Source organism: Rhinoraja longicauda, chromosome 14 (assembly GCF_053455715.1).
Source record: "Rhinoraja longicauda isolate Sanriku21f chromosome 14, sRhiLon1.1, whole genome shotgun sequence".
Lineage (NCBI taxonomy): Eukaryota > Metazoa > Chordata > Chondrichthyes > Rajiformes > Arhynchobatidae > Rhinoraja > Rhinoraja longicauda.
The window spans coordinates 18,734,094-18,747,808 of NC_135966.1; positions in this window are offsets into that span (position 1 = coordinate 18,734,094).

Below are 13,715 nucleotides of genomic sequence, written 5' to 3' on the forward strand. Positions count from 1 at the left end.
TACACAAGGATATATTGCAAGACAATCCCAATAATCGTAATGGTAATCGTAATTTATTAGCCAAGTATGTTTTGCAACATACGAGGAATTCGATTTGCCATACAGTCATATCAAAAAAGCAACAAGACACACAACTACATAAAAAATTAACATAAACATCCACCACAGTGGCTCCTCCACATTCTTCACTGTGATGGAAGGCAATAAAGTCTTATCTTCTTTCCTCCTTTTCTCCTGTGGCCGGGGGAGTCGAACTATCCGCAGTCGGGGCGATTGAAGCTCCCGCAGCCGGCGATCGAAGCTCCCACCAATCAAAGCTCCCGCAATTGGGGTGGTTCAAGTTCCTGCAGTTGGAGCTCCCGAAGTTGGTCACTAACCAGGGACCGTGAGCTCCACGTTGTTAAAGTCCACAGGCTCTCGCGGTTGGAGCTCTGAGGTCGATCCCTGACAAAGGAATCGCCAGCTCCACGATGTTAAGTCCATAGGCTCCTGCGGTTGGAGCTCCCAAGGTCTCAGCAAGAGGCCGCCAGCTCCACGATGTTAGGCCGCAGTGCAGACGGAGATACACCACGGAAAAAGTCGCATCTCCGTCGAGGAAAGAAATTTTAAAAAGTTTCCCCCACCCCCCACCACCCCTTACATAATACAAAACTAAAGATAAACTTAAACATTCATTTTCCAACAAACTAAAAACACAATAGTAACTATTTAGGAGACACAAGGAACTGCAGATGCTAGAATCGTGAGTAAAACAGAGTTCTGGAGTAACTCAACTGGTCAGGCAGCATCTATGGAAGGAATGGATAGGCAACGTTTTGGGTCTGGACTCTTCTTCAGATCGCTCTGAAGAAGGATCCAAACCCGAAATGTTCCCCATCTAGGCCTTCCACAGATGCTGCCTGACCACTCCCCCCCCACCCCCCCCCCCCTCAAATTACTCCCGCACTTTGTAAATATTTAATTGTGTTTGTTGATTATACCCATTTAAGAATGCTAATTTGCTGAAACCAAATTAGATTAAGAAAATAAATACCAGTTTATTGCCCTCTAGAATTGAATGCTGGAGACAGCCTGAAGACTGGAGTAAAAAGGTACTCCCAGTTAAATAACAATCTTTGGGTTTGTGGATAAAATTACAGTTTAGGTAGCATTTTAGAAGCTGGTCTTTGCCTACTGGCTCTGTAGATAGACTAAAGCACCAAATAAACCTCCCCCCAACTTTCTACACAGGAACTGTTTAAAGACCATATTTGCATTTTTGCACATTATTTTCACACCCTTCTACCTTAAGGTGGCAATCTAGTGCCAGAAGAATGGTCCCACCAACTGAATACAAATGCCACATAGACCATTGTTGATGGGGGTAGATTGATGACCAGGCAACTGGAGAATTCCCTGTTCGTCTGTAGACGTGTACTTGAGAGCATCTGAAGAAGGCAGTTCTATTTACCATCTAATTTGAAGATGTATCCTGTGTGGAGCAGTGCAGAGAACATGATAAAGTCTACAGTCAGGTGTTATGACATAAAGTTGGCACACATGAGAAGAATTCAAACAATTGAACCAATCTTCAGATAACTACAACTGCTTATTGTAACCTTGTGTACTAGAGACCTAGAAAATATGTAAAGGCTCCTACCTACGCTTCCAAACAATTACTAAACGACAACAAAAATGGCAAGAACTTAATACAATACAATACAATACAATACAATACAATACAATATATCTTTATTGTCATTGTACAGGGGTACAACAAGGTTGGAAATGCGCCTCCCATACGATACTAATAATTTAATTAGCTAGTCAGTATTAATTTAAACAACGCAATGAAACAAATTGTAACAGTTTTAAAACAGAATAAAGTGCAAGTAGATCTGTGCCGGATCACTGTGTGATGTGACCATCCGGCTCAGCAGGACCGGTTCATAGCAGTTATGACCCTTAAGCAAGCGTTCCCTTATATACGACAAAAATACCATAATTGAACACATGATGACATAAAACACACATGCATGGTAAGTTAATGTAGGCTGAATTATTTGTTAATAATTTACAGTAAATCCCATAACACCGAGAGATCAAGTCTTATTTCTTTTTTTAAAAACACATTATTTTATCATTGTACAAATAAACAGCTTTCAGGTGAAATCATTTAGATGACAATGTTATTAAGATAATCATCATTTTGATATGAAATGTGTAGCTACAATAATTGTGTGAAATCATATCATAAAGAAATGAACAAATATATCTCAATGTATCAATCAAACAGTTTTAATATGTTGTTGTATCTCTGCTTCCTTTGTCATCCACAGATAAACCGTAAATTAATTGTAAATGAATCCTAAATAAGTTTGAATAAACCAAAGCAGATGAGACACAGGAAATGGACTGAGTTCCCAAGGGGGAGAAAAAGATAATTAATTTGACATGTAAAGCTTATAAATGCATTATTTTATATAAATGCTGTGAATATTTTAGCATAATTCAAAGAAAATGGTTTGTACTGGCATTTGCTGTACAATTCTGTAGTTATGTCTCAACTCCAAAGCCATAACGCTGTTAAACATTTGCCTAGAATGCATAAGATGAAGTGGAAGCAATAGTATCCCCAGGGATGTTATTACATGCTGAATCTTTTCTAAATGCAGCACACACCTTCAGAGTGCTCGAAGGATTAGGATACTGTTTGTGAGCAAACTATTTAAATTCACCATCTTGTAAAGCAAACTACAAGAAAATAACTGGAGAAGTAGTACCGAATTTCCCTGCAATCTTCTGGCAATTTCTGGCAAGTGCAAGAATGATGTTTAATAATGTTTTAAGTGGAGGATCAGTTTTTAACAATCGCCGTTAGCTGCAGCAAGAATCGGCACTCTTAATACCGATAACATAAAGACGTTTGGTTATTTGGAGCCTAGTCCTGCTATACTCAAAATGACATCTGTTGCTTTATAGTTGTTCTATAAATGCCTCTCTTCAAAACACAAAGTGCTGAGAGAATGGATAGGTGATGTTTTGGATCAGGACCTTCAGTCTGAAGAAGAGTCCTGACTTGAAATGTCACCTATCCATTCCCTTCACAGATGCTACCTGATCAGCTGAGTTACTCCAGCACTTTGTGTTTTGCTCAAGATTCGAGCATCTGCAGTTCCTTGTGTTTCCATTATATAACTCTTCCTTCTATTACCCATATATACAAATAATTTATAATTCTGTGCTTAAATTCCAAATTCCTTCAGAAGTGAAAACTTCTTCATTATCTAGAATCACTGGGAGAATCGATATATACTATATTCTGCATAATTAAACTGAACAGGGTAGGAGAGGATCAAATTACATTCTTGATGATTTAGTTTATCTCAGCCAGTGGAAGAGATTTGTGAGGCAGAGGAATTGGGATGGGAGGACAGACCAAGCAATGGAACAGGGAGTCCATTCATTTCAATGGAGAGGAACTTCTGCAAAGGTCCTAGTAAAGTCTTGATTGTTGAGATTCCTTTAATTAAATGTTACTAACTTAAAAGGACACAAAGTGCTAGAGTAACTCTGCATGTCAGGCAACATCTATACCCAAAACATCAACTTACCATGTTTTCCAGAGATGCTGTCTGACCTACTGAGTTAGTCCAACACTTTGTGTCCTTTCATTTATTAACCAGCATCTCCAGTTCTTTGTTTCCAATTACTTACGAATTACTTAGATATTTCAATAATTTAAAGTTTTTTCTTTCAATTAGTTGATTAATTTAGAGGTATTTATGAATACTACCTGAGAGAAAATTAAAGGGCCTGTCCCAGTTAGGCAATTTTAAGGTGACTGCCGGCGACTAGGCTGCCGGCCACATGTTCGCCGGGGTGTCGCGGGCATGATCGTGAGGAGTCTTCAATTAGTCGTAGCGGATCTCGGCGCGTCGCGGAAAAAGTTACCGCTCAAAATTTTTCGACGACAGCTGGCTTGTCGCCAAGTATCGTAGCTTATTGCAGGTGCTGTCGCATGCTGTCCCCAGGTTTGTTAGGTTGTCGCCGGTATTGAGGACGGATGAATTTCATTGTCGACTACCAACGTTAACCGGAAACAGGTACTGGGATCAGGAGAAGAAAGGTCCAACAGGAACTGTCAAAACCCGTTTTAACAGCTGACAGAAGTGCAGCTGTAACAGCCAGCTGTGGAATGGGGGCGGAGACCACGATGCTGTCTCTCCTCCGTTATAATTGAATAAATTGCAGTTTAATGACACCAGTAATTGGTCGATTTTAAACAATGGAATGCTCTATAACTATTTGGTCAAATGATTCTGTTCCAGTATCCTGATGAACTGCCAACCGTACTGTAGGCAGGGGATTGTTGAGGGATGGTGTGACAGTGTAAACACCGGCAGAGTGACTTCTTTTGTGGTTTATCGATTAGTAATTAGGATAGCAGAGAGTTGTCTCTGGTCAGGGTCCTTCGTACATTCACCTTGTTTTAAGATGCTAATTTAAACCGAAGATAGACACAAAAAGCTGGAGCAACTCATCTTTCATTCTTTTGTTCCTTACCAACGTCCAGGGATCTCTCGTTTCTCCTCTCCCCTGACTCTGAGTCTGAAGAAAGGGTCTCGACCCCAAATGTCACCCATTCCTTCTCTCCAGAGATGCTGCCTATCCCGTTGAGTTACTCCAACTTTTTAGTGTCTATTTTCTTCAACCTGACTGCAGCAGGTTACAAGGAATCGGATTTCCCAACAGTGGGAGGAAGAGCGGCCGTGGGATTTTCAGCGGGTCTGGATAAGTAAAAGATGTTGATACCGGGGAGGCTGATACAAAGACAGTGGGGACAACAGTATTGGCAGTCGGGTTCTCGCTGTCGTTCAGAAAAGTCCCAGATGTCACATTAAAACCAGATTCCAAGTCTCCCACGGGAACACATTGGTTCTGCTGGAGGTTCACTGAAAAACCCTTGTCGCAGATGCATTTAGAAGCACGTAATACTAAAATTAAGAAAAGGCATTTGAAGATACCAGAAGATAGTTTTGTTTAACCAATTTATTTACCGTCAGGACATTTGACAGGTAGATTGGAGGCGACAGTTTGACGGTCAGGTAAGCGTGGGAACTTAGCGATGTTTCCGAAGACGGTGTAATCTCTTAGCCAGGTGCTACTTTCTCCAAAAAAGTAATTTGTATCGTCTTGACTTGGCATTGTCGTGGACATTGTCATAGACATTGTCGTAGGGTATAAAAAAAAATTGCCGATCTGCTACGACTTTGACAGTCGCCGGCAATTGCCTTAAAAATCATGTAACTGGGACAGCCCCTTAAGTCAGGATGCATGGCCTTGCAGCTCTCAAAGACTTTCAGGATTTCTGTGGGCAGGACCTGCTCTGGCCAAACCACATATTGTGATGTATGTTTGAGATGCAGGGTCTTATTTTTAGATTTAGATTTAGAGATACAGCGCGGAAACAGGCCCTTCGGCCCACCAGGTCCGTGTCGCCCAGCGATCCCCGCACATTAACACTATCCTACACACACTAGGGACAATTTAAAAAAAAAACATTTGCCCAGCCATTTAACCTAGGTCTTTGGAGTGTGGGAGGAAACCGAAGATCTCGGAGAAAACCCATGCAGGTCACGGGGAGAACGTACAAACTCCGTGCAGATGGCGCCCGTAGTCAGGATCGAACCTGAGTCTCCGGCGCTGCATTCGCTGTAAGGCAGCAACTCTACCGCTGCGCCACCGTGCCGCCCTATAGGTGAGTATTAGGATGGCTCCATCAGGGTGTACACAAGAGCACAGACTCAGCAGAGTGGTGTGCAGCAAGCATGTGAAGCTTGTCACTGCTTGACCATATCTTTCAAAACCTTTGTAGTTCATGGGGTGGAATCTTAACTCATGGACCATTCCCTTGGAGAGTGCACCATTCACTGTGCATGGTGGGCTCTCAAAAGGATCGCATGATCAGTCATTTTGGAGCCCACCACTGCCCCTTTCTGCCTTCCACAGAGATCACTCCCTCCGCAACTCCCTGGTTAACTCATCCCTTCCCACGCAAACCACCCCCTCCCTAGGTACCTTCCCCTGCAACCGCAGAAGATGTAACACCTGTCACTATATCTCCTCCCTCGACTCTGTCCAGGGACCCCAATAGTCCTTTTCAGGTTAGGCAGAGGTTCAGTTGCACGTCCTCTAACCTCATCTACTGTATCCGTTGTTCAAGGTGTGGACTGTTATACATCGGCAAGACCAAACGCCGACCGGGCGATCATTTTGCGGAACACCTTCGCTCAGCTCACCTGAACCTACTGATCGCCTGGTTGTTGGACACTTTAATTCTCCTTCCCATTACTACACAGACCTTTCTGTCCTTGGTCTCCTCCATTGTCAGAGTGAGGCTAAATGCAAATTGGAGGAACAGCATATCATATTTTGCTTGGACAGCTTACAGCCCAGTGGTATGAATATTGATTTATCTCACTTCAGGTAGCCCCAGCATTCCCTCTCTCGCTATCCTCTCCCACCCAAGTCGCACTAGCTTCTCATTTTCACCCTACAAACAGCTTACAATGGCCTTTCCTTTATCATCGTTCCCTTTTTGCATATCTTTCATTCATTGTTCTTTATCTCCCCACATCATCGTCTTTATCTCTCGTTTCCCTTATCCCTAACCAGTCTGAAGAAGGGTCTCGACCCGAAACGTCACCCATTCCTTCTCTTCAGAGATGCTGCCTGTCCCACTGAGTTACTCCAGTTTTTGTGTCTATCTTCAGTTTAAACCAGCATCTGCATTTCTTTCTTACACATAGTGCAATGGGTCTGTTGAGTATTGCAGCCCTAAAAGACTTAGAGCCTCTTTGAACACTAATTATACCATTCAACAAAGTGATAACTGTCTTCTCCCCCTTGATCTGATTTTACCTCACAACTTTACAGTTTTATGTGGAAGAGAATGATCAGTGAACATTCCTCATTGATGTGTTCACTGAAGATGACAGCTTTCAGTTATTGTGCACCATAGCTTATTTTCTTCCACTGGAGAAGTTCAGGGACTTTACAGAGTTTCTCAGTGCCTGTTTTGGTGCTGTGTAACTCTATAACTCTATTATGTATTTTTAATACCATGTCACACAGGACTGGTGTCATTCCACTATCAAGCACATCATGATACTTTTGTAAGGTTAGTTCACATCAGCGAAAGGTAATATTTATAGCAATCAAATAATATAAGCACCACATGAAATGGTTGTACAATAAAGATAAACTGCTATTATTTTTAAAAAAATCATCTTGAAATGCATTTCTATTTTTGATCACGGATCACACCATTCAACAAAGTAATAACTTGCCTCCTTGATATGATACACACCTCACAAATGTATAGTTTTATCTGGAAGATCTGAGCTCATGTTTACTTTAGATGGAAGGCTAGCTAAAAAAAAATCCTATTCAATAGAAAGGGCAGTAAAATAATTCTTCCAGTTTCAGCTCTAGATTTGCCTCAGTGATAATATACTCGGCTGAGTCAGAAAGTCATAGACTCAAGCTCCACTTGAAGCAAGGGCACATCAACTATTCTGGCATTTCAGTGCATTACCAAATGAATGCTGCACTGTCTGATGTTTTATTATTATTATTATTACTACAAGGCCTCATCTATCTTCCCAGGTAAATGAACTGCTTAAAGTAGCCCAAGGTGTTCACCCAGTATCCTGCACAGCATTGATCAGTTGACCAGCACTGCCAAAACAGGTCATTTGTGGGTTCTTGCTGTGCACTATTGGGTTCTACATTCCACTACATTAAAACTGTAACTCAACTACAAAATACATCATTGTGTCTGAGGGGTCTGAATGTTCTTGAATTCGTGAGAACACATCAATAAACATTCTTTTTTTTCTTGGAATTGTGAAAGGTTTTCTGTGGTTAACTGTTTACGAACACAAGGTGGATTGATTGCACTCCAGAAGATTCATCATTCAGAGTGTTCTGTAGGTTTGATCACAACAAAATAAAGCAAGTTTTGAATCCAAGCCATCAATGTATCGCCTAATGTTAACTCTCTCTACTTGCAGAGAGATCAGAGAAATGTGTGTGTAGACAGCATGGAGATTCGGTCCAAAGCATTGGTGAATAGTGTTTCTTGCTGGAGGACATAGGACAGCAGGACTCCACAAGAGGTGGCCACAATAATGAACAGCCAACATCAACCAAACCTTAGATGAATGCATAAGAATTCCCCATAATTTCTAGGTTTCTGTTTTGATAAGTCCATGAAAGAAAATTCTCACTCAGTCATCAGCTTTCATGAAAGTCAGAACATCTAAGGCCCAGATGCACACTGTTAAATTCTATAACATTAAGACACCCATCAATATAATGAAAAAAACCCAAAGAGTAATCTTTAGTTTTAATACAAAGTGCCGGTACATATTTAAAAGTGACTGTAAGACAGTTTTGGGGGTTTTATGACACCCATTGGGCCTGACACAATGTTACTAGTTACTCCCATAATGTACTTTACATTCTTTACAGTCTAAAGTGCACCTTTCCTGGACAACGACTTGCTCCAAAAAAAAAGACAAAGTGCAGGAGTAACTCAGCGGGTCAGGCAGCATCTTTCGAGAACGTGGATAGGTGACCTCTTGTGTTGGGAGCCTTCTTCAGACTGGTAAGGAGTCCTCACCTTTTTATCTGATAAGGAGTCCTTGCCTTTTCTCTGGTAAGGAGTCCTCGCCACCCAGCGATGACCCTTTCTCCTGTCTCCAACATTCCTCCTCGTGGACTCTCTTACTGGCTGTCTATCCTCTTTGAACCCTTTTATTTCCAACTGCCAGCATAACATCAACTGTCCTGTGCAGGAAGGAACTGCAGATGCTGGTTTAAACCAAAGATGGACATAAAAAGCTAGAGTAACTCAGCGGGTCAGACAGCATCCCTCGAGAAAATAAATTGTTGATGTTTTGGGTTGAGACCCTTCTTCAGACTGAGAACCGGGAAAGGGAAACGATGACGTAGATATAGAACAAATGAAAGCTCCAACCCCCTTACCCATAAAAGCAGTCTGAAGAAGGGCCCTGGCCAGAAATGTCACCTATCCATGTTCTCCAGTGATGCTGCCTGACCCACTGAGTTATCAAGTCTTCTTTTGTAAACCAGCATCTGCAGTTCTTTATTTCAATATCTTGCTCCACTTCACTGTGATCCAGGCATTATATTGACTAATCCTTACTCTAGCTATTGCTGCTGAAATATTATAGGTGGTCACATAATTTAGTCCTCTCTGTGGAAGCAATGCCAAGGCAAGATCCACCATTGAACCATGGAATAGTTTACAAGAAACATGTAGAAGACAGAAAGCATACAGTCTACCTACTTTTTGGCTATCAAATAAACTGAAGATGCAAATTCAAAACTCTAAATTGTTTAAATTTCTTTAAAATCGACACCAGATTTAGCTGTTCTCATGGAAATCCTGCTTCTCCATCCACAAGGAACAAGGACCAAGGGACCCTATTATTTTGAATGTGTTCCAGCCACAATTCTTATGATGAAAGATCATTTGTTTGAGTTGTCAATTATAGTCACTACCCCAAAGTAAGCACTTGCCCTTTCATCTTAGAGTAGAAATATATCCAGGTTTTGCCTTTAAGTTCTCTACTCTGAACTACTCTGAACTAATGGAACAAACAACTCTGCTGCTGCAAGCAGCAATCTCACAATAGCCTCACAATCAATGTATGAGACCATATGCTTGCCTTACCTCTGCACGACTAATTATTATCACAAAATAACATTGCCAGCTAAACCAACTTTCAGGAACAGGCCCTGTAGGCCACAATGTCTTGCCGAACATAATGCCAAGTTAAACTAATCTCCTCAGCCTGCATGTGGTCCATATCTCTCCTTGCATATTCACGTGCCTGTCTAAAAGCCTTTTAAATGAGGGTATCATAACTGCCTCCACCACTATCCCTGGCAACATGTTTCAGGCGCTCACCATTCCTTTGATGCCTCAAAGTTAAGCCCTCCCCGTCTCTGACATTTGCACCCTGGAAAAAAGATCTTGATTACAAAGGGATGTAACCCTTCCACAGAAATACAGCAAATCAGGCAAGATAAAGATGCTACAATCAAGGAGTGGAGGAGGAGAGGGGGCGAGGTCGTATCAATCAATCATGACCGGTGTGATTTTTTGCATTATATAAAAAAGAGAGAGTTCAAGGATTTCTGCGAGCCTTAATAGCTTAAATGGAGCAGTACACATGGGAACAGACACGTCTCACCAATTGCTGGGTTGAGTGCTATTCAGAATCAAACAAGATAAAGAGGCCACTAAGTGCTGGAGTAAAACGAAGGATAAGACAGCATCCCTGAAGAGCGTGGATAGGTGACGTTTTGGGTCAGGACCCTAAAGAGGACTACAGGCAGTATTTAAAGTTAATGGGAATGGAACATCAAAGGGAACAGCAGATCCAGATTTGCTTTATATTTGTACGTACAATAAGCATTGAACTGCTTTGTGAGATGTACTAGTTTTACTCCACCAAGATGGATTCAGGAATTAAGGAATCGGAGGAGAGGTGAGAGCCAGCTACCTACAGAGTCTACCATAAAACTGGTTTAGCAATGAAAAAGACGGGCTGAATTATGATGATGCCTCTTCTAAAATAAGGCACCACTTCAGACAATGGCCCTAATGATCAAGAGGTGAAAATTGGGTCATTTCCCTGCAATATTTAAAACATATATAACATGGAGCCTTACCTCAGTCTGTCGGAGACCTTTAGTGTAAGTAGAACCATTACCTGTCCTGTGGTGTTGTGGTGATTTAGAGATTGGTAATACACAGGAGCATGCTGGCGCTAAGTGTCATTGTAGCCAGAGTCATAATTGTCTGGTCTGTTTCTAGCATCACACAATCCTCACTGTCTCATTGTCATCTGCTACAAATAAAATAATTACAAGGATTCTCCTCAATTCCCCTTTCCCTCCCTCTTTGGGCTCCTCACAGGATCACAACATGGATTCCATCCCTCCAGGAGCACCACAGAAATAATCTCTATTCTAATAAAAATAAGGAAAATACAAGGAGCAAGAGCAAACACTGAACCTGGTCTTTGTCGACCACCCAAAACCTTGCTCCATCAACTGAAAAGTATTATGGAGAAACCATTTAAAATTTGACCACCCTCTGAGATTCATTATCATTTTAAGTCTACCATAAGATGACACGCAAGCTATGATTCTAACGATTGGATCTATCACAGAGCCAATCTCAGTGCAGATTGGATTAAGCAAGGCTGGGACATCACAGCAATCCTCTTCCGAATTTTACTTGTTTTAATACTGCACCGCACTCCTAATAAAAGGTTCCTGCTGAAGTAGAGTAAGAGAATGATCCCAGGAATGATTGGGCTAACATATGCCTACATTTGACGGCACTGGGCCTGTACTCACCGGAGTTTAGAAGAATGGGGGGTGGGGACCTCATTGAAACTGACCGAATAGTGAAAGGCCTCCATACTTGATGTGGAGAGAATGTTTCCACGAGTGGGAGAGTCTAGGACCAGAGGCCATAGCCTCAGAATAAAAGGACATATTGTGCCTTTAGAAAGGAGATGGGGAGGAATTTCTTCAGACAGAAAGTGGTGAATCTGCTGAATTCATTGCCACAGAAGGCTGTGTGAGACCAAGTCAATGGATATTTTCAAGGTGGAGGATAGGTTCTTGATTAGTATGGATGTCAGGGATTATGGGAAGAAGCGAAGAGAATGGGATTGAGAGGGAAAGATAGATCAGCCAGGATTGAATGTCGGAGACACTTGATCGGCTAAATAGCCTAATTCTGCTCCTATAACATGAGCATATTTGAAATAGAAAGGGGGAACTTCTCAACCTTCATCATGTTTGCATCAAACCCAAGATCATTCCAGCCTCAGTCACAGATTTACAGAATGCAGATAATCGAAAAGTCAAGTTAACTCATTTATTGTCAAATGCAAGTACAGTGGAGTACAGGTATATCAAAATCTTGCTTGCAGAGGTGGTGTAGCAGCTAGATTACTAGGCTAGTAGTCCATCAACTTGGACTAACAATCCAGAGGGCAAGTACAAATCCCGCCAGGGCAGCAATGGGCTCTAGACTTTAGAAGGGGCGGTAGAGTGGAGCAGCAGTAGAGTTGCTGCCTTATGGTGGCAGGGACCCAGGTCCAATCCTGACTACAGATGCTGTCTGTACAAAGTTTGCACATTCTCCCTGTGACTGCGTGGGTTTTCTCCGGGTGCACCGGTTCCCTCCCATATCCCTATGACATGCAGGTTTGGAGGTTAATTGGCTTCCGTAAATTGTCCCTTGTATGTAGGATAGAATGTGTGTACGGGTGATGTTTGGTTGGTGTGGTCTTGGTGGGCGGAAGGGTCTGTTTCCACGTTGTATCTCTAAACTAAATTAAACTAAAGCAGCGCCACAGGAACAGACTCAGACAAATAATATTTTTAAAAACTTTACATAAATTATACGTAAAATCTGACAAGACAATAAAAATAAGGAAAGCTGTAAAATAAAAGGACGTTCGTGAAGAACACAATTAGAAAAATAATAGTGCAAATAGCAGCGGTCGGTAGTGTTCCATTGTGTGGCTCAGTTCAAGAACCTGATAATTGTAGGAAAGTAGTTGTCCCTGAACCTAATGGTGCCTGACAACAAGAATCTGTACATTCTAACTGATGGTAACAGCAAGAAGAGCGCATGGCCTGGATGGTCAAGATCCTTGTTGATAGATGCCATTTTCTTGAAACAGCACCTCGTATAGTTGCTTTCGATGGTAGGGAGGGCGGTACCCCTGATGGACCGGACTCAGTCCACACTCTCTGCAGCCTCTTGCATTCTTGTACATTGGAACTGTTGTACTAGACCATGTTGCAAGGAGTCAGGGTACTTTCTAAAGTTTCTCTGTAGAAGTTTGTTAGAACATGTGGTGACATGCTGAATACTCGAGCTGTAATTGAAGGGTGATCGCAAATCAGCAATAGCTTCTTCATCAAATCATATGAAAAGATGGGCTTCATATTGGGCAACCAGAGTGCAAAAGTCTTCTCCGCTATCTATCCCTGCTCCATAGCTCTGTCCCGATTCTCTCTCCCCATCAACAATCAAGATCTATAATGAGAACTAGGAAATGTCTCACAGGAATCACCTTTCAGCTGTGGCATATGTTGAAATTCACTTGCATCTCCTCGGTGCTACCATTGACTGGGACTTCCAAGGTAGGGAATGATCAAAGATCCAGACCTGAAACTTGGCACCAAGTGATCCCCATACTCCCGTATGTTATGTAAAATGTAATTTAAATGAGTCTTTCTTTATCAAATTTAAAAATAGACACTGGCAGAGGAATTATCTAATGGACCCAGGTCATTAGAGTGGAAATTAATCAAAGTGCGTGGGCTTTCTTTCGACCGAAACTGAATTACGCAGGGCCATGGTACATAACATCAATTGTAACTAGCAAAATGTAGGTGCAGTATAAGAAAATAACTGCAGATGCTGGTACAAATCGATTTATTCACAAAATGCTGGAGTAACTCAGCAGGAGTAACGTCACCCATTCCTTCTCTCCCGAGATGCTGCCTGACCTGCTGAGTTACTCCAGCATTTTGAGAATAAATAAAAATGTAGGTGCACATGCTCACTTGCATTCCATGCAATGATTTGAACCACTGTGTGTTCT